At 37.2% G+C, this 22,926-nt stretch overlaps 1 pseudogene; it reads right to left on the bottom strand.

The window, feature by feature from the left end:
• LOC148043872 (uncharacterized) overlaps positions 1-22,926 on the bottom strand; it is an 802,025-nt pseudogene that overhangs the window by 720,976 nt on the left and 58,123 nt on the right.

Below are 22,926 nucleotides of genomic sequence, written 5' to 3'. Positions count from 1 at the left end.
AAAGCCATTAATCGCAGAGCCAGAATATTTTTTTTAAAAAAAGAAATGGGAAATCAGAGGTAAAGAAAGAGAGAACAATTAATGTAAGTACCATATGGAATAAGGGAAGGATGAGCACAAAACCAGATCTTTGATATCACAAACCAACTGGGCATCTTGAGGAACCTGTTTCAGGCAGGGGTGTTTATTTCTGTGGGCACATCTACAAAAATGAGCCAGGCATTGCTGAAAGTTATAGCTGGAGTTAAGTAATAAAAGTCTCGCAGATTGATATTTCAGTATATATTCAGAAACCTAGCTTTCTCAAGGGCCTTCTCTCCAATATGAATCCTAGTATACAGACAGCTTAGAAAATACAAGTTTCTCCTGGATTTTGTCCAGGTAGGAAATCAAGAAAAGAAATACCTCTGAAAGGGTGGACATAGCCGCAGGCATGTTATCCTTGCTCCTAAATTGAAGGAAAGCAGAGTAACATTGATTTAGTAACACGTTTATGGTGATGGACAGGCAGTCTTTTGGCTCTCACATTAATGCAAACTTGCACAATCTGAACTTTCCATCAAACTCTCCTCAGATTGATGTAATTTCTCATCCTCAACTTAATTCCTTCCCTATGTGTTGAGTTATATTTCCAAGAATTCCCAGCCAGAATATCAAGTTGGAAAGACTGTTCAGAAAAATGAAAGATACAAGTCTAGGGCTTTTTCAGTTATTAAAGATTTGTTGAGTCCTTCCCCAATGCACCTTTATTTATTCCACAATGTACAGAAATATTGGGGCAGGAATATTGAACCCCAATGCATCAAAATAAGGACTGTCGGTTCCAAGATCCCATTCACCAAAGACAACTGCATGGAAAGAGTAAAAATAGACAAATTGACAATGGTGACATAATGAAGACTTGTCCCTTTTGTATGTGTCTGCGATACAAAGGAATTCACACCTGATGCCACATCCTGTTCCCCATCACATGATTGCTGCTGCTGCCCATTCTATGCTGGCACTCCAGCAGCAGAAAAAGCGGGTCTACTTGGGAAAAGTGAGAAGTGTGTAAAAGGTTTTCTTCATTCCTGGAGTGGATTCTCACTACATAGAAAAATGTTTCTCAGCCTCCACAATTTTAAAATGGTCTGGACTTCAACTCCTAGAATTCCAGCCAGTAATATTGAGAAACACTGCTTGAGGAAAGGAGGCTTATTATGTACAGTGCATCAGACAAGAATCAAGATGGATCTTCCTGTCTCTTTGATGTACAGCAAAATGGAGCTTCTTTCTCTGCATCAGCCTGCCTAAGATAGGGAGTTCTTGCTTGCCTGCTGCAAACCTTTTCAGGAAAGTAGCACTTCTGAATTATCTTGCAGGTTTTTTTTTAAGGTTTATGGATAGGATTAAATTACTGAGGAGTGTTTTCTTTCTCTTCACAATCACAATGCACATTTGGATATTTGCCATACTGGGAAATAATTATCTGCTCACCCACTTAGACACTCATATTCTTTTCAAAAATAGTAAGGCTATTGTAGAGAGAAATTGGAATAGGAAGCCACCTTAGAATGAATCATATCCTTGACACATCTACTCAGAAGCATCTTCCAAAGTACTCGACAGTTCATTATTATTCCTGTTCCCCTCCCAGTAACTTTCTTTTACTATTATGTGTTTTGGGACTATACACTTGAGAGATATAAAGAGGTGTGTGTGTGTGTGTGTGTGTGTGTGTGTGTGTGTGTGTGTGTGTGTCGTTATAATTGAATTTTGTGGCTGAAAAGTAGAGTATACCACTAATGCTTCAAATAAATAAATGATTTCCAGAAATTATTTAAGAGGAGACTGAACCTGGAAGTATTTTCATATAATATATACTATTTTGCATCTTTATTAAACACAGAGATTTGTTTATTGTTAACAATTAATACATAAGCCCACTGGGTGACCAAAATTATTTGAGCCTCTGTACATTACTCACAACTCCATCAAAAAAAGGACATCCAATAGTTCTCTTTTCTTCTAGAGATAATACTGATCCATTTCATTCTCTCTGTTGCAATGCTTAACTGGAGAAACAATTGGAGAACACTACAAAAATATTACTATAGGATAAAAGCAACAGAAAATATTCTGGTGAATCTATACAATTGACCTGATGGCTTATCAAGTGAATTTTATAAAATGTTTGAAGATCAACCACTTCTTCCAATAAAATAATTAATGAATTCCATTCTACAAGGATTAGATTCATGGAAAGAATCCTATATTTCTTTGATACCCAAAGAGGAAGAGGAATTAAGTTCCATGAAAAATTACAGACCAATTTTTCTTCTTAATAATGATTATAAATTGTTTACATTCATTTTATCAGAAACAGATGAAACTTTCAAGTTGGGGAAATAATTTTTATTTTATTTTAACAGGAGAAAAAAAAATCCTCTTTTGATTGAAATTATCATTTTATTCTCTTTGCTTTTCAAAAGCTATGACTATTACATCAGTTTTAAATGATGGCATTGATACACAAATAGGTTTCCTCCAATATCTTGTCATACCAAATTGCGGTATATTAAACCGAAAAATGTGTTTTCCAGAAAGGTTCAGTTCTTTAACCACAGGAATTACAACAGTTTAGAAGTATCTATGGTAAACACCAACATTTTCTAAAATTTTATTTTGAAAAATAAAATGATTACTAATAATTAAATTACAATTTAGGAATTACTTTCCAAACTACATTTTAAATGTGTACAAACAGAAAAATGTACAAACATAATTCTGCTGTCCAGAATATTTTAATTTACTGTATAATTCTCAGATTTTTTTCTGCCCATTATCATGAGCTTTGATAAAAATAATGTGATGTAAGAATTTATTTCAAAGGGAGAAGGAAATGTCAAAAAACTCTAATACCTGGACTGTGCTGGTTTTGTAACTTATTTAATACAAGGTAGATAGTATTTTATTGTATGATTCATCTCTTCAAATACTCATAGTCTCCCTGATTTTCCATAAATCCCAAGATTATTAGCTCATTTCCACAATTTAGTGGAAAATCCTAAAAAAGAACATTTTTACTTGGTTGTAATTATATTAACATTATACAAAAAAGGGGCTGAATCTACTTGAAAATTTATATTGTCCTCTATGGTCTGTTTCCATTGAGAAATAGAGTATCATAAAAGACTTTTTAAAAAACCGTTTTTATATTCAGTCTTTCTTTTGCTTTGAAGAAGAAGGGAATTAATTCCCCCCCTCTTTTTTGCTGTGTGGAAAATACAGCTTTTTTTGCTTTCTTATAAAGGCTGCATGGAAAATTGCAGCCAGCTCATACTATCATAGAATAGAATAAATACTATCATATAATAAATGCATTGGAAGAAACTTTTATGTCATCTAGTCCTATAATTCTTCTCAGTCCCTGAAAAACTCAATTTAAAAACTTACAGTTAGAACAGGGATGGGCAACTATGGCCCATTTTTGACCTGTGGACTACAACTCGAAATAAATTGATTTCACCCCAGGTTTGCCATTGCCTCCCTCCTAAGGCTGAATCAGAATGGCTAACCCACTCTGGTTTTGCAACTAAGTTGGCACTAGAACTCACAGTGTCTCAGTTTCTAGCCTGGTGCTTTAACCATTACACCAAACTGCACATGACTTTCCAGATAAAAGATATGAATCCTTATGAATGTGCGTAACTGGAGAATGGCCTTCATACATTGTTAAGAATGGTCTGAGTTCTGAACCAGGGTTGATAATGTAATATGTTTACAAAACTACCAAAAGAAGAGTGAAAATCCTGTTTTGGCAATAACTCTTCTTGTTGATTTTCCTAATTGCCACCAATTTTCTGTTTCCCTTGTATCCATGAACTAATCAAACTGAATAGACAAAATTTCAAATAACAAACATTCTAGTTTATTTCATTCACAAGAGAAATGTTCACATATGTTTTTCAGAAGTACGCTGTTACAAATGATAGTCTATTACCTGACTCTTATTCAGACTTGTATAAATGTGCAGGAATAACTTTTGAAGAAAGAATTAAGAAATCAAAAGTATTAAAATTAAACATGGCTAAATGGAATGCTGATTGACTATTAAGAATTGTCAATCTGAATATCACAATGCCTGGTTGAGTAAGAATTAAATCAGTATTTTACTTCTGGTTAAATTTGTGACTGTGTATTACTTTATTTAAGGAATATGACCCAGAATTTAAAAATGTCCTCCATAGCAATCCCATATGAAATGTGTGTGCACTCAAAAATAAAAGTTCTATGAAATGCAGTTGTCTAGTTCAGCTTTACTGCCTACTGAATGAAAGCATGAATTTATAACATACGTATGTACAAGTATATGAATGTGTGTGTGTGTGTTTGTGTGTGTGTGTGTGTGTGTGTGTGTGTCTGTTCATATAGAAAATGCATGCTTCTCTCAACCATTGATAAAGCAGAAGTAGGACAAAAATAAACAATGGATTAATATTAATTGAATTGCTAACTACAGATTAAAATTAATTGTTTATACAATAAGGCATTCTATTTATAACAATGAACTTCCTTTTACATATTTACACTTACATAAAAAATCACACATATAGAGGTAGATACATATTTTCTCCCCTTCTCCAACAGAAAAGAAGAACAATCAGGAGTAAGAATCACCACTGAAAAAGAAGGAAGGGGTAATTGTATAGGAAAGAAAATAAAATAGAGAGTTTCTACTTATGTATCAGAAAAAAAGATTCACTGACAATGGAAATGAATCCACCCACCAGTTTCTGCAGGGAAGGAAAGTTTCAAGTCACAGTGGTGGTGTGATATTGAATGAAAACCCTGTTTCTTTGTATTTGTGTGCAATGTTAATGTATGTAAAAAGCAAAAGGAACTTTGATCATGATACTGCAACCACCGTCTTGCCTATTTTGACCTCCAACCCCTGGGCAAGTTTACTTTTCTCAAATCACTGCTCAAACTAATTTTCCAGAGGTTCTTGGAAGCTACACTCATGGCCATTTGGACTCCTTTACTATTGAAAAGCATTTTCTATTTTCAGCTCATTGAATTATTATTTCACTGGCAATTATCTGAGGAAACACCACCACCATTTTATGATATTTCTGTTTGCAGTGGTTCAGATTGTTATTGATTTTGTGGTAATTGAAGTTATTCTGGGTTTCTATAAGTATAATGACCACTGAATCTCCCTTCCTTAAAAAAGTCAATGTTCCTTACCACCTTTACCTTTGAGAAACAGGGAATGGACCACTTGCAAAGCTGAGTGAGTTAGATTCTGAAAACGACTTCCACAAACTTGCTTTAGTTCCTGTTTCAATCTTCTTCACCTACAGCCTGCAAAGACTAATTAAAATGAACAGGCAATTCAGATATAGAAAGGTTTCCCCTTACAGAGCCCTAGATAATTTTGTGATAGTGCTATGAATCAGCCAGGACCTGATCTGAAATTGTGATTGTCAGAGTTAATCTGACTCAAAACATCAGTTTGAATCATCATCCTGATTCAGTTAGAAGTATCAGTTTGATCAAAGTTTGTGACTCTACATGCACAAAAGTCCATCACGTATCCTATTCAATTTACCGTTCAGTCTGACACATTAAATCAATTAAATGATTGGATGACTCAGCTCAAAAGCAACTTCAAATGAGTAGTCGACATTGTGCCAGTATTCAAAGTATATTTGGTATTATAATCTATCTTTGAAAGATGCTAATTTCCAAGGGGGAGTTTTAATTATAAAATATTCCACAAAATCAGGAATCTTGATAGAATCTTTTCCAACTAACAAATGTTATAAACAGGCATAACATTTGATGTCAACAGATCGCTGTTTTACCACCACAGACTAATGCAGATCTCTTCCTACAAAATGTTTCTGATTTACATTATAAGAATGAAAATCTACTTAGCTTGTGACTTAGGCCTGGTTAATACAGTAATCTGGTATTTTATTAATCACAATTGCTTGAATACATTGCAATTTCCCTTCATAAAACCTGAAAATCCAACCCTCCAAAATTGAGTTGCATCTTGGAATTGCAATATAATGCACCTAACCAAGATAAATTCCTTGGGTAGAGATTTGCAATATATATTATACTGTATTGGCAATACATATTTTAATTATGCTTAACGAAGTTCATATTTGAATTCATGTTTAAATATTAAAATTCATATTTTAAGGGTGATTTAAGATTGGACTATTTAGCAATGTTTTCTAAATGCGTATGTCTTCAAAGTAGACAAAGTCTGATTGTTGCATGGTATCCTACTGACATCAACAGAATTTGATAAATATTCATATATCTCCTGTTCTTAAATATCCACTCTGAGTTCATTTCCTCAACCCATTTTAAAACAAGTTTACCCTTAACATTTCAGATGGTTTGGGAGTCAAATATCAAGGAGAACTTCAGAATTTAGATGAACACTTTACTATGTTCAATAAAATTACTTTCTTCCAGGAGAGAAGCTATTTCTTATAGAACCTATGGGAAAAACCTATTCCCAGAGCTACAGTACTAAAAAAGGGTCAAAACAGCAACCAAAAACAGGATCAAAGAATGAATCAGTATTAAAAGGCAAATCAGAGAGGGAAGAACAAGCTGGAAATTATGAATGTAGGACAATCAAATAATACAGGAAAGCTCGAAGTTAAAAAAAAATCTTTATATTTTCTATGTGATTTATAAAGGCATTGGATGCTATATTAGCTCCTTAACACTGTATGTTGTGATTTCTGATGGATCTTTCTGAGCAGGAAACCATCCCACCAGAATTACATTTTCTTTCACCACAAGCAATGGATTTAAATGAGGCCAAGAATTAGAAAAGTAAAGCTTATATCAACTGATGCTATTAAATAGTTGCTTGTACTGTCAACCAGAATTAGATTTGGCATTTTTGTCCATCTTCTGAGTTCTTCCTAAGTACATGGTATAGGCAGATGTCATTGTTTAATAATATTAAAGGTATTGTTGCAGGGCATATGCTTTTGCAATTGATGATGATTTTGCCAATGCCAATGGTGATCAAGTGGTGCTCTAGATATTTTCAAGTTGCACCCAAGAAACCTATTGCTATCGGATTAGCTTTGTTTTCTTTGGCCACAATTGTCCTTCTTCCATTTGCAGGGCTTTGTATTTTGTGATTTTTTTTGAATCATTCTTTTCGATTCTGCTGTTTTCAGGTACTGTCAGGTTCACTATCCAGATTTATTTGTCTTTCTTATCCTTAAGTCTGAAATGTTATGTGACAGGCACTTGTCTGTTTAAATTCTAAAGTCCCAGACCACTTTAACAATCTTCATTTTATTATTTGTCTATGTTGTGGTCCCACAATTGTAGGCAAGTGGTATTTCATGCAGATCTTCCAATGTACCATTGTTGTTACTTTATCAGGGTACTGTTTGTAGTCAGTCTGTGTTATCTTCTTGCAGCAACTAAGTAGATGGTTCATTGTTTCTTCAGCTTCTTTGCAGAGGCAGCTATCTATTGCTGACTCCTCAATTCCGGTTTTATTTGTTGTTAAGGCTTGGTCTTGAATTGACCGCTCTGTCTGTTTCTTCAACTCTCTGCTCTAACCATTGCCAACCCTCATTGTCATCTCTTTTGCCTGCTAGTTTATTTTTTATGTACTTGCCATGTAATATTTTCCATTATTACGGTTTTTCAACCAGAAGTTTAGACTGGATTTGGCATTTTTATTCACTTATTGAGTCCTTGCTAAGGACAAGGACTAACCCTGGACTAGGGAGATATTGTTGTTTGATGGTATTAAGGTATCAGCACAAGATGTAATTCTTCCAAGTAAAGCTGTGTTTTGCAATTGACCAATGATGATCAATTACTACTAATTTAGGATAGAGTGTTAGCCATATTATGGAGAACACACAGCTCTACTTTTCCTTTTCCATGAAGTAATATAAGTAACTTGGGCTGACACCCTAAATGATGATGACATTTATTCAGTCATGTTTAATTAAGATATTGCCACTGAGATATAGAAACGTGTGCTTTTAATCTGTCTTTGTTGGGTGAACACTGTAATCATATGCTCCTACATTTTTAGAGAAAGTGATATAGTAAACGAATACACTGCTTTGGAGCAATGGGTTGACTAGATAGTGAAAAATAGTTATTGGCACTGATATGTATGCAAATCAAGATTATTTCATGGCATATTTTGTAGCTGGCAAAAGTTAAATGAATAACTGCCATTGTATTTTCAGGGCAGCATGTAAATCCTCTCAAGAAAGAAAGCCAGGTGCAATTGAGTTATTTCTTCTTCTAAACTATGTTCTAAAATCTATAATCTATATGACTATTTTAAATCCTAGTATTTTATCAGTCAAATATCTAGTTTGCTTTTAGTCAATAATATTTTTATTAGCTCTGTCAGAAAAACAACTGTATTTCATAGCTATATTCTATAGGACGATTCTGGAAACCTGTGGCAATTGTCATTGATCTTAATATCACTGTATGGATTTCTTATGTGCAATCCAAGACACAAGTTCTTTTCCTCTACCCCATTCCCCATTCCCTGCCAACTTAATTAAACTCTTTTATGTACACTCTTGATACACTGGTCAACATAAGTCTATGAATAAAATTAAGAAAACCAAACCCCATAAATAAACATATTTGACCTAACCACAAAAATTTGTTGTTTGGGCATCTTGGAAAATAGACCATTTTCTTCTATCAGATTGCTGTTTGTTATGCTGTATGGAACACTGTAATGATATTGATTTCCTTTCTTGTTTCTTTCATTAACATCAGCATTATGGAGCTTTAAATAGTTGCTTTTGGGAATGCTATACAGGAGATTCACCAAGGAAGAGGCAATCTTTAATTTGCACTACAAGCTATAGAGCTCCATTAAGTTTGGAATGGTGAAGAATAGTGACCTGAAAGGATAGTGCTGATGGTTAATCAGTTTTGAAATAGGCACAACTTTGGGGCAGAAGATCAAGGTCCAGCTTATCTAAATTTAACTGGAATCTACATGAAAATTTATGAGGTCCTATCTCCTCCTATTTCTTGCTCAATGTGGAATTCATAATATAATGGTTTTTAACTGATGGACAAAAGAATGAAGTCAAGTACAGGAACTGAGTAGGCAAAAATTATTGAGCCTGTTAGTATGGAGGAAAAAAATCAAGGTGTAATTATGTTAAAAGTCTTTAAAAATATCTGTTCCTTTCTTCACACCCAGTGTATCAAGATATTAATATTAATTTGTCAAAACTCCTTTTGTATACAATCACAAAATATTTTGTGATTAATTCTGGGCATAATTGTACTAATTACATGGAATTTAAACATTACATTTTCATTAGAGACTGGAAGGGAGAGAGGTAGTGTATACTAAAAGTCAGGTCCCTTAGATCAATGCATTAAAAGATCCAATCACATTAGAATCTATAAACATCAGAAGAAACAGTACCCTATTTAGGAATATTTAAAGCTTATGAGTGAAACAAGTAAGTAAAAAAGTATAAAATGGAATCACAGGGTTGGAAGGACCATGGAGCCCTCCTAGTCCAACCCACTACCAAAATCAGGAAACTTGAAAATCTCCAGTGATGAAGCACCTATCATAGGACTCTGGGAGATAAATTATTCCATTGATTAATTCTTCTCACTGTCAGGAAATTTTTCCTTAGTACCAGGATCTCTCTTTGACAAGCTTCATCCCCATTGCTTCTTGCATGGCCTCAAATGCTCTATAAGAGCCCTTAAGTACCAGAAGACAGCTACCATGTCATCCCTAATCCTAATCTTTGTTAGACTAGACATTTCTAGTTCTTTTAACCATTGATGATATGTTTTAGCCCAGATCTCTTATCATCTTTGCTGCTGTTCTCTTCATTCTTTCTAGGGTCCGAGCATCTTGGTAACCCAAACTAGACACAGTAATCCAAGTTTGGCCTCACTAATTCAGTAAAGTATTATAACATATTTTGGTGCTATCTGTCTGTTGATGCAGTGTAGGACTGCATTGGCTTTTTTGGCAGCTCCAATGCACTCATATCTAAATTGTTGTCCATTAGGACACTTAGATCCATCTCAGTTACTGCTGCTAAACCAACTATCACTTATTCTGTATGTGTGCATACAGAAGTGTCTGACCTTAGTTTTTTCACCACTGAACTGCTTCTTGTTCGGTAGGACCCAATAATCAAGTCTGCAAGATTCTTTTAAATCTAGAGTTTATAATCCAAAGTGTTAGCAATTCTCTCATCTTGGTGTCATCTGCAAAGTTGATGCCCCCCTTCTATTTCCTCATATAGATAATTTATGAAAAGTTTATGAAAAAGTTGAAGAGCACTGGTCTCAGTACAGTACAGAACCTTGAAGTATCCCAATCTGTTCTTATATACTTAATTCTGCTGAAGACTACTTGCTGTTTGCAGTTAATCAGATACATGAGAATTCATGTGATGGTGGTACTGTCTATCCCACATTGTTCTATCTTACAAGAAGTAGGCTGTAGTCTACTTTATCAAATATCTTACTGAAGTCCAAGTATACTATATCCACAGCATTTCCCTGAGCCACTAATTTAATCACTTTATCAAAGATGGAAATAAGATTTGTCCAGTATGATCTGTTTTCAACAAATCCATGCTGGCATCTCATTGCCTTCTTGGTTATCACAGTTCTTTTGTTTGATTATTTTTTCTAGAATTTTACAAGGTATTTGATTTATAAAGTATTGGTTCCTGGATCCACGCCCTCGTGACCTCAAGACTGGACTACTGCAATGCGCTCTACATGAATCAGCCCTTGAAGAGCATTCGGAGACTTCAAATGGTCCAGAACGCGGCCGCGCGAGCAATTGTAGGTGTACCTCGATACACCCACGTTACATCTATCCTCCGCGAGCTGAACTGGCTTCCAATCGGTCTCCGGATACGCTTCAAGATGCTAGTTATTACTTATAAAGCCCTTCATGGTATTGGACCTGGGTACTTGAGAGACCGCCTGCTGCCAATTACCTCCCAAAGACCCATTAGATCGCACAGGGCCTGCCTCTTCCGGGTTCCATCCACCAGCCAATGCCATCTGGCTACGACCCGGGGAGGGCCTTCTCTGTTGCAGCTCCGGCCCTTTGGAACGAACTCCCCGTGGAGATTCGGACCCTCACCTCTCTCCCTGCTTTCCGAAAAGCCGTTAAAACCTGGCGGTGTCGGCAGGCCTGGGGTTGATGAGCTCCCCTCCCCTCTCGACAGGTGTGGTTGTTGGTCATTTTAATATGTTTATTTTGTACTTGTATGTTTTCCCTTCCCGTTTAAGTTGTTTGCCGCCCTGAGTCCCTTTTTGGGAATATAAATAAACTTAAACTTAAACTTCCCCCTTTTTGAAGATTGGAACCACATCAACTCTTCTCCAATCCTCATCAGCTCTCTCCAATCCTCTTCTCCAATCCTCCATGCTCCAAGAGCTCTGAAATATTTCGTTCAGTGGTTCTGATATCACAGCTGGGAGCTCTTTCAGAATCCTGGGATATAGACCATCTGGTCTTGATGATGTGAACTCATCTGTAGCATCTTACCAATTTCTTGCCTATATTGACCTACATTCCTGCTCTGTGTCCCATGGTGGGCTATGTTTTCCTTTTGCATGAAGACCGATGCAAAGAAGGAGTTAAGTAGTTCTATTTTCTCCTGCTGCTCATCACTTTCTTACCATCTTTTCCTATTAGTGGACCAATCATTTCCTTGATTTTCTTCTTATTCCTTACATTTTTAAAGAAACCTTTTTTGTTATCTTTGGCATTTGATACAAGTTCTTAGTTCATTCTGAGCAGAGATTTCTTGATCTGTTGTTGCAGATTTGCCGGTATTCTGTTGTAGTTATTTGGCCTGTTTTCCTTTTTTTTTTATAAAAAAAGTACTTGACTATTTTGTCTCTCAGTTTCTTAGTGAGTTCTTCATGCAGCTGTACTGGTTTCATCTTTCTCTGTAACATTGTTTTTATTTGGGCTTTATTGTTTTTCAGAGTTTTCCAAGCATTCTGAACTGTTTTTACTCTAGGATTTCTATCCAGAAAATTTTATTCTTTCTTAGTTTGTCTTAGCCAGCACTCTTGAAATCTAAAATATTACTTTGCCTTTGTTCAGTTACCTGTACCTTTATTATGTTACATTCTAGAGTGACATGATCACTTCCAAAGGTCTCACAAGTTCCATCTCTTCAATCATATCATCCCTAGTAGTAAGAATTAAATTCAGTATAGCTGACCATCTAATTTCTTCCTCCACCTTTTGGGTTACAATGTTGTCAGCTAGGCAGATCAGAAATCTGTGTGATCTCCCATTTGCTACAGATTTTGTCTCCCAGTTGATGTCAGGGTAGTTAAAGACCCCCATTATTGTAGTAGTGTGTTTTCTTCAAATCCTATTTAGCTGATTAGCAAAAGGTTCATCTATTTCCTTCACTTGATTGAGTAGCCTGTGGTATACACCTACAGTAATGTGATTTCTTCTTCCTCTAATATTCACCCAAATTGATTCAATAATATTTTCATTCTTAGTATTATGTATTCATGTAGAGTTGTAATGATTCCTTCCATATAGTGCAATTCCTCCTCCTCTTTTGTTGAGTCTGTTTCTTTTGAACAATTTATATCCATCTAGCAGTACTTTCCAATCATGCATTCCATCCCACCAAGTTTCAGTAATGGCAACAATATTATACCTTCCCTCATGTAGTAGAGAAATTCATGTTCATCCTGTTCGTTCCCCTTACTTTGTGTAGAGGTACCTGAGCCAGTTATGGCTGATCTTGCATTGCTTCTTACATCTCCTGTTTTATATCTTTTCCCCCCTTTCTTTCGCCATTCCCTTTTTCATAATATGATTAGTTGTCTTGGAGTTTTTGCTTGGAGTTAGGCCCTAAAGATTGGTGTCACTCCCCTACCAGTTTTAGTTTAAAGCCCTTTGGATAAGTTATTTTCTAAAGACATTTTCCCCAGTCCTTGTAAACGATAGCCTATTCCCTGCCAGAAGCCCTTCATGTGAGTATTGTAGACTGTGATCTAGGAATCCAAAGTACTCTCAACTGCATCAAGCAGTGGTTTATCTCTAAAATGCTCTGTTCCCTCATTGGTTGTTGACCTTTCATTGGTAATATAATTGTGAACACCACCTTTACTCTTAAGTCTTTCTTTCATGAGTAGGAGCTCATACTCTTTTGATTGTTTTCAAGCTCTTTTTTGGATCATTCATTCCCACATGAAAGAGAAGAAAGTGATAATAATCAGTGGGCTTGATTATGTTGGCATGTCTCTATGTCATATCTTTGATCTTTGCTTCTGGGAAACAACGGACTTTCCTTGATTAATTATCTGGTCTATAAATTGCTTATTCTGTTCCTCTGAGAAGTGAATATCCTATCAACAACACATCCCTTTTTTTCCTTAAGACAGCCTGAGCTACTTTTGTTCCTGTCATTGGAAAACTTGATGGCCTTTTCTACATATCTTCATTTTATCTTCCAGGGGAAGGATATGAAATCCATTGATCAGTTCCAGTGGGGTGGGGTTGGGCTGGACTGGATAGCAGGCACATTGTTCTCAATTTTTTAAATGTGTGACATGCTGCCATAGATCCATCTCTAAAAGATAGCTTTTTCTAGTAGTTGTTTGTTCCTTACTATGTTCAATTTGGATACAGTCTTCTTTAGATGGAGTTTCTCATATTATTGGCTGAGTCTCAGAGTAGCGATATTTGCCTCATTTGATTCTATTTCTTTTTTCGAATTTCATTTAGATTATGTTTGGTGCAGTATAAATTGGCATAAATATATACAGGACAATATTTTTCAAATAGCAACAGTGTTAGTCCTTTTTTCATATCTATGTTTTAGTTCCAAGGCGATGTCTTATTTTTAGCAGTTTAAAAAAATCCTCTAGCCTTTAGGTTCCTTTTTTTTTCTTTTACAAATATTAAATTTAAATTTTTTGTTTAAAGATGTTTAAGTATTTTTCATTATTTTTTTAAAAATAACATTTGGTCTTTTTAATATTTTTGTAATTTTTAAAAAGCAATCTTTTCAATACTGTAGTCTCTGGGTCCCTTAATTCTGTGCTTCTGTGGTGTTTTTTGCTTTCTCTTCTGGTTAATGTTGAAATAATACTTAGAAGTTAATCTTTTGCTCCCTCTTATGACTAGTGTTGAAAATTAAATTAAATATTAAAAATTAAAATTAAAAATTTAATACAACATGTATTTAATATTAAATAATTTATTAATTATTAATTTAATTACATTTATTTAATAATTTATTAAACTGGTATTTCTTAATCTTGTTTTTAAAAAAATATGGAAGTGATAGTGTTTTTATAGAGAAAGGAATCTACAGAGTTTAGACAGAGGAAATTTCAATATTATATTTATATTTAGAGTCATTTCATTAGCACAAATGATATATAATAATGGTTGAGCTATCATTGGACACAAAGAATACAATTTGGGGATGACAATTTTTTATGGATTTTATGGATGTTGCTTATCAGTGGGAATTTCACATCTCCTAAAATGATTTTATAATGGAATGGGTCAATCTAAGAAAAGGGGAAATTAAACTTATCAGTTTTCAATCAGAATAACCTCTCCTGTTATTTCAAACAGTAGTAAAAGTGTAGTCTAAAAAGTACAATTATATCACATGGCAGTAGCTGGAGCTAACAGAAGAGAAAGAATTGTAGAAAATCATAAAATACAAAGACCTTCAAATAGAAGTAGAATATTTATTTATTATTAGTGTATGGCATTGTTACATTAGCTAGGAAACTACAATGCTATTGCAGAGTAATAGTTTGACTGATGAGTTACCAACTCTGTTGTAGAAATACTCCTGCACTTCCCAAGGTGCACCATAGCTGCAAGCTGGTGCTGCAGCTCACCCTCTTTTCAGAAAGAAAGATGAGCTGTTTTTCCTGCAGCAGTATACAAGGCCCTCTCCCTCTCCACTGAAGATTTAGTTACCTGCAGAGAATATGCTTTTGAACCATTAGACAGACAGATGCTGAGGAAAGTGATGGGAACTCATCCTGGTACACAATGTTAGGACTTGAACTATTGGAGCAGAGTAATGTCCAGTGTTAAACCACTGAGCTACCACATCTCTAGAATGATACAGATTAACAGAGATGGAAGGGACCTTGTAGTCCAACCTATTGCCCAGGAGACCTTACACCATTTTTCCTTGTCTGAGAGTACAGGATCCCATTTTCTTTTTGGTTTTTTTTGGTTAAATATAATAATTAACATCTTGAAGAAATGCATCCATTTCACTCCTCAACCTCCCCCTTTCTTCCTCTCTAGAGAGCAGAGCGGTGAAACTGGCGGCCCACGGGCCAGATGCATCACATGCTGGCCACAGCCATACCCTTTTAGGGGTGGGGTGTGGCCAAGGGGGAAAAGGGGGGAAAAGTCATGATATATCATATGACACCGCCATGATGACATGAGTTAGACACCTCTGCTATAGACAATTGATTGATTACATGCCATTAAGTCATTGTTGGCTATATAAAGAGATTTCTCCATGATAATCTATCCCTAACCTGATTCTTCAGCTCTTCCAACAATGCATTTATAGCCACTGTAATTAATAACAAGTCCATTCACTTTGCTGTTGATCATCATATTCTTCTCTTTCCTTCTTCCTTTCCCAAAAATTATTCTTCCCCAGAAAGCAAGTCTTTGCATTATGTCTCAAAACCCCATAATAAGGTTTAGGATTTTCTTACCACATGTCTAAATTACCTTAAATTTAAATTATGCTAAACTGCTTCCAATCTCCAAAAGTCTTTAAAATGTTCAGCAGCTCTGACTCTGCAATGTATAGCCCTCATTTCTCTCATTTAAGCAATCATGTGACATCCAAGAAGTGAAATTGGGCCTAATATTTCAAAGGCGGAGATTGAAATGATCTGACATGATGCTGGTTACAGCCAGAGCTAAGAGGAACACCACATCAGCTGCTCTGGTATGAAAGCTAAAGGAAGGCCCTTGCATCAGAAGAACAAAGTAGTCTCCAAGTATTGTCAGCATAAATAGTACTGGGATGGATCACTTCTTGATCACTGGAAATAAAGTGGTTTGATCCTGACAGGCTTGGATATAGGGCTGTTTATAAGAAAGAAGTGGGGACTGGAAAGACAGGCAGTTTGATTCAGAGCAGATGCCAGAAGCAATTTGCAACAATAAGATTCAACTCAAAGGAAACAACTAGCTGGAAGAGAGGTATTATTTTAAAAGCACTGTTCTGTGGGACTATCTTCCAAATAGATAAACAAGACAGCAGGCATCCACCCACACAGCCAGCAGGCACATGGGGCGGCAGGAGGCGATTACCACTTGCTGCAACACTTGAGATTAATGACACCTGCTTCATCAAAGAAAATACTCCACACCAGAAGAATCTTGAAAGTCCTTTTTGATATTTACACTGCAAAATGTTCCAATGAATAGGTGATTCATTAATGTGACAGCATATAAATGCATTCTTCCAGCTTCTTTGTTCTCTGCATACGGGATGGATAAGAAGGTCTTGAACTCCAGCCACTCTCCAGCTTCATAAGATACATCTGGCTAAAACAATCTTTTTCTAAAAGTGTAAGGGACCCCACTTTTTTGTCCCTAAAATATTCTTAATAAAGCCAAGAAGAGAAATAAATATATATACACACCCACACCCACACTCATACCCATACACCAGTGGGTGGTTCCGGATCCTGTTGCAACTGGTACGGTTGCAACGGGGCCCGGCGTGCACCACATAAATGTGTGCACGGCATGCACACACACATGCAGCATGCACACACGTGCAGCGTGTGCATGTGTACTTACCTCTTGCAACACCTCTGCAATCCTCCGCAACACTCCAGTTGCTTGGTGGAGCATCGCACAGACGCCGTGCACTCCATGAGCTTGCGCAGAAGTGCTGAAGAGCTCAAATACAGTTAAGGAGCTCAGGCGGGCAGGTGGGCCCTCCGGAGCACTGTACTGGAATGGTATCCAGTGCTCTGGGCAAGCACTGGTGTGCTCGTACTGGACATACCGCCTGCAACCCACCACTGATACACACACACATATATATTAGAGTTTCCTGCACTGCTTTTCTCTTTTCAGAAAAACGAAGAGAGCAAATGCTTCCCCTGCTGCTTCAACAGCATCCCCAGTGCCCCCTACTTTCTTTTCCTGGGGTTTGAGTGGGCCTTAAAAAGGAGCAGAAATGCCTCTGACCCAACTAGGTAAAACTCAGATTAACAAATTGGCTTTTTGCCAATGTCTGTCTGACTGCCTCAATTTACTGCAAAAAAAAGTTTCATGATGGTGGAATGAGACAATAAAATTAGGAGTCTCACCCAATAGCCTATCAGGGAACCATTTGAAGAACATTTAAAAACAGCTCACACTTGAATCACTTGTCACCTGTTGCCTGTGTTCACCTGTAGAAACTTCCAATAAATTGTAGTCTTATGCAAATCTTCTTTCTTCCCTATTAATAGGGCTCCATTATGCAGGCATCTGTTATAACAGATGGAAAAATGACAGCACCTTTGTCTCTTTATGTATTTGGAGGGCATCAATAATCTCTAGTGAATACAACCATTTTCAGTAAGTTTCAGGATACAAAATGAGCATCTTTGTCATCTGGTTCTATGATTTCCTTTTGGCAAAACATGGAACAGGATAAACAATATTCTTGCTATGGTCAAGAATCAAAACAATCATCTAATGGCAAACAAGAAGACATTTTAATTTTATGGAGGTTTATTAGAAATACAACTTATCTTCCTATACGTGGAAAGAATTTTAGAGGCAGAATCCCGTTACCTTGACTAAAGTAGAGTCCACCATAATATACATACATACATGCATACATTCACCCATGAAATACAATAAAACTCGCTTAGAGAGGACTGTAAAGCACTGTGAAATGGTATATAAGTCTAAGGGCTATTGCTGTTGCTAAGTAAAATAAATTGCTTTCTTATCTAACATACAAATGTTTATTTGTATCTTAGATTTATAATCCATGTTTGTAGGGGTATGTAGCACTTCCTATTTTTGAATATAATACATTTTCCTTAGCTGGAATGGTGATATAGGTAATTTTCCTTTTCTTTTTCTTCCTTACTCTTCAAAAGTTTTAAAGGCAAAATGATATGCAATGGATTATCTGTAAATATTTTGTGTTAACTTTCTTTATATTTGTTTTGGAAACTATTTCTTAGGAAACATCAAATGATTTCTGTTTTGCATTATGTAATTTAATGCATTCCAGTTCTTTCTTTATAAGGAAGTGGAAAAAATAACTCCCATTATTGGATGACAGTGGTAAACTACATCTTCAGTTTTGACTCCTGGTGCTCATTGCTGTGACCTTGCTGTTTTTCCTTCACACTGGGAATTTTTTAAAAACAGCATTTCCTCCTAAAGGTTTTAATTCTACTTGTGTTATTTCTGAAATGGCTGAGAATATTTTTTTCAGGTGCTTCTAACTGGGTTTAATAAGTATTCAACCGCAAAACTGCTATTCTTCCTTCAAGGAAATTGTGGTTATTGCCCCAGTGCCTTTCACACCCACCGCTATCACTGAATACTTGAAAAATGTTGACATATTTCTTATAAATCTTTTGGCTTTCTTTTCCATGCCCCTGATAATATGCACTGAATTTGACCTCAGGCAAAGTTTCATTGACAGGTCTCTTGGAATGAATACTAATTTAACCTTCTATTTCCTGAAAGTTTGCTTTCATTGATGATGTTGCTAATTTTTATCTATCCTTCCCTGCCATGGTACTTCTGGAACACCATTCCACCCCCTAACTTCTGAGATTAAACAGGTCTCATAATCCTGGCCCTATTTAAATGATCTTTTAAAATTTAACTCTCATCAGCCCCAAGATTACTACTGGTGATAAATCCCTTGTATGGTGTTCTTATTTTAAATGAGGGTTGTTTCTGGACTTTCATTCTTTTTTTCCTGCATTTGTAGTATTGTACTACATACTTTAAAGGCTGCAGCTGGGGAAAGAAACCACAGAGTCAGGTAGAGCATTCCAGGCATTGACCACTCTGTTGCTGAATTCATATTTTCTGTAATCGAGTTTGGAGCAGTTTACCTTACGTTTGTACCTATTGTTGTGATTGAAGTTGAAGTAGTCTTTGACAGGTAGCAGATAATTGTAGCAGATAATTTTATGTACTATGCTTAGATCAGACTAAAAGCAGCGTAGTTTTAAGTTGTTTAAGTCCAAAATTTCAAGTCTGGTGGCATAAGGTGTTCTGTTGTGATCAGAGGAGTGGAGGACTCTTCTCATGAAATATCTCTGGACTTACTCAATTGTATTAATCTCTGATATGCAGTGCAGGTTTCAGACAAATGAACTGTATTCGAGAATTGGTCTAGCAAATGTTTTGTATGTTCTGGTTAGCAGTACAATATTACCAGCGAAGAAGCTATGCAAGATTAGGTTAACAACTCTTAATGCTTTTTTGCCAATGTTGTTACAGTGGCCTCTGCAACATTCCCTCCACTCGTCTCCATCTTGTATTCTTGTATTATTTAACTTAGGTACAGCTTATACTATTTTTCTCTGTTTTAAATGAATGAAAAATTAGCCAGGGGAGAGCAAATAAAAGAGAGAATGGTTAGAGAAGTGCAAGAAAATAGAAATTGATAAATGCCTTGGGCCAGGCTTAGCTAAAAGACCTATGCTTACAAAAACATTCTTATACATACAAATCTCATCATATTTCAAATAAAATGATTCTCAGGGCTAACAGAATCAATGTTATTTTTCTTCAGGAAGAGCTCTGTTGGGGAACTTCTCTTTAGAAAACTTTCTGCCCAAAAACTCACTTTCTAGTGATGCTTACACGCAAACTATTGGTGGAGATGCTGTAGAAAAATTACTGTTTAAACCAAAGTCCACAGATGAACAGAGCATTTTAGTAGCAACAAACATGCAGTGACCCTAACATTGCATGTCGCTATCCCTCCTCTGGTTTTTTTTTATAAATCATCACTTCGCCCAGCTTCAAAGGGCTCTTTTGATTTGAAGATTCTATGAGTGAAGCACCAATTCAAAGTTATTTTGTGAAGCAGCATAATCCTTTTATAGAGTGGAAGAAAACTATTGTGTTGCTTCACTTGTTTTTGTTCTCCTCTGAGGGTCTTCTAGGTGCTTCTGTTGCTGGAACTGTCAGAGGACAAACTGCATCATCGCAATTAAAGTTGAATGTTGATTTCCTTGCACAAGCTACCAATCTTTTCTTTGAAAACCTCTCATGTGAAAAGCCTACACAACAGGGGAGGCCAGGCACCAAAAGCCGCCTTCAGATGAAAACTAGGATCACAGGATTCATCCCTAATATTCTTTCCCAATTCAACTATTCTTCACATTATTTGTAACCAGCCCTGGGTTAACCAGCAAGCAAACTATACATGTGTTAGGGCACCAAGGGAAGGAGGAAACCACAAAGAATTCCTCCCTCTAATTGCCATGCTCTTAGTTGTTTCATTGCCACATTTGATTTTAGCCAGGTTTTTTTTTTTTATTGTCCTTATCTGCCATGTTCAATTTTAATTGGCATAGTTTTAAAGATGTCATCTTTAGCCATGTTGAGAGACTAAAATTTAGAAGTTTGATTTGAAAGTGTCATTACGTATCACATTTGTTTCTATCTCATGGAGTGGAAGTTTCATTTCCATCAAGATTCATCACTGTTCGGTTATGCTTAGGGCATTAGTGGGCCTTAATAAAGAAATAAATAAAATTGGAACAACCTGATCCTGCAATGCTTCTTCTGAACAATTATATTAGCCTGATTCACACTTTTTTAAATTATAGTAAATAAGAAAACTTGTGGACTCCTCTGATATTTAAATCAGCAGCTAGGAAAACGGTAGCATATAAATATCTAATATGATATAGTTATAAGATGGTGAATTTGCACAGAGATTCAGGTCCACTTGGTGATTAGGAGACTGTTGCACTCTTATCCTAACTCCTGGGGTTATTTTTATTGGGATACAATGAAGGAATTGTTTAAAGTTTAAAGTTTAATAACATTTATATGCCGCCCAATCCCGTAGGACTCCGGGCGGCTTACAATACAAAATAAATCAAAAAAGAATAGAAGGAAAGAAAAGATAGATTTAAAAAACACACCATACACTCCGTTCTAAGTGGGGCTGGACCGTATTTTGGGGTCAACAGCCCCAGGCCTGCCGGAACAGCCAGGTTTTAGTGGCTTTACGGAAGGCCGAGAGAGTGGGAAGGGTCCGGATCTCTGCGGGTAGATCATTCCACAGGGCTGGGGCAGCTACAGAGAAAGACGTCTCCCGAGTAGTTGCCGACCAGCATTGTCCGGTCGACAGTACCTGAAGGACACCCAGCCTGTGAGATCTTATAGGTCATTGGGAGGTATGTGGCAGGAGGCGGTCCTGCAGATATCCAGGTCCCAAGTCATGTAGGGCTTTAAAGGTAACGACCAGCACCTTGAAGCGCGTTTGGAGACTGATGGGAAGCCAGTGCAACTCGCGGAGGATAGGTGTAACATGGGTGCACCTAGGTACACCCGATATCGCTCGCGCAGCTGCATTCTGGACCAATTGTAGTCTCTGAACACTCTTCAGGGGCAGTCCTAAGTAAAGCACATTATAGTAATCAAGCCTAGAGGTGACGAGAGCATGAGTGACCATTTGAAGTGCCTCCCGGTCCAGGTAGGGCCGCAACTGGTGCACCAGGCAAACCTGGGCAAAAGCCCCCCTGGTCACAGCCGACAGGTGGTATTCTAATGTCAGCTGAGAATCCAGGAGGACTCCCAAGTTGCGGACCCTCTCTGAGGGGTGAAGAATTTCGCCCCCCCCCCAGGCTAAGAGATGGAATATCTGGTCCGTTCTTGGGGGGCAACATCAATAGCCACTCGGTCTTGTCTGGATTGAGTGCCAGCTTGTTTACTCTCATCCAGACCCTGACAGCCTCCAGGCACTGGCACATCACTTCTACCGCTTCGCTGAGTTGGCATGGAGCAGACAGATACAACTGGGTATCATCCGCGTATTGATGATATTTGATCCCGTGCCGACGAATGATCTCACCCAGCGGCTTCATGTAGATGTTAAATAGGAGGGGGGACAGGACCGAGCCCTGAGGCACCCCATATTTTAGGGGCCTGGGGGTCGACCTCTGTCCTCCAACCAACACTGACTGCGACTTATCCGAGAGGTAAAAGGAGAACCCCCATAACACGGTGCCTCCCACTCCCACCTCTCCCAATCGTCGCAGAAGGATACCATGGTTGATGGTATCGAAGGCCACTGAGAGGTCAAGAAGCACCAGGATAGAGGAATATCCTCTATCCCTGGCCCGCCAGAGATCATCGGTCAGCGCGACCAAAGTAGTTTCGGTCTGTCGGAGCTGAAAGGCCACCACCTTCTCAACAACCTTCCCTACAAAAGGGAGGTTGGAGACTGGACGGTAGTTTTTAAGAATAGCTGGATCCAGAGAAGGCTTCTTAAGGAGGGGTCTTACCACCGCGTCCTGTAAGGGCAGCGGGAAAGATCCCTCCTGAAGAGAGGTATTAACAATCCTCTGGAGCCAGCCTCGTGTAACCTCCCTGCTGGTCGAAACCAGCCAGGAGGGACACGGGTCCAGTAAACAGGTGGAGGTACTCACAGCTCCCATGGCCTTGTCCAATTGTCTTAATTGGGGATTTTAAAACATGGGTGCCATGGAATGATTCTTTTAAATGCACCAAATTTCATAAATCTTATAAGATATCAAATATTCTTTAAGAAATACATTCATTCTGAGAGTCCCTGGACACACAAATTCTGCAGTGCCAACTATGTTGTTATCCTCAGAGATACAGATACAAAA

The sequence above is a fragment of the Thamnophis sirtalis genome, unplaced genomic scaffold, assembly GCF_051295495.1.
Source record: "Thamnophis sirtalis isolate CommonGarterSnake01/CBP01778 unplaced genomic scaffold, rThaSir2_p1.2 scaffold_10, whole genome shotgun sequence".
Classification (NCBI taxonomy): Eukaryota; Metazoa; Chordata; class Lepidosauria; order Squamata; family Natricidae; genus Thamnophis; species Thamnophis sirtalis.
This window is presented reverse-complemented; position numbering and strand designations above follow the sequence as displayed.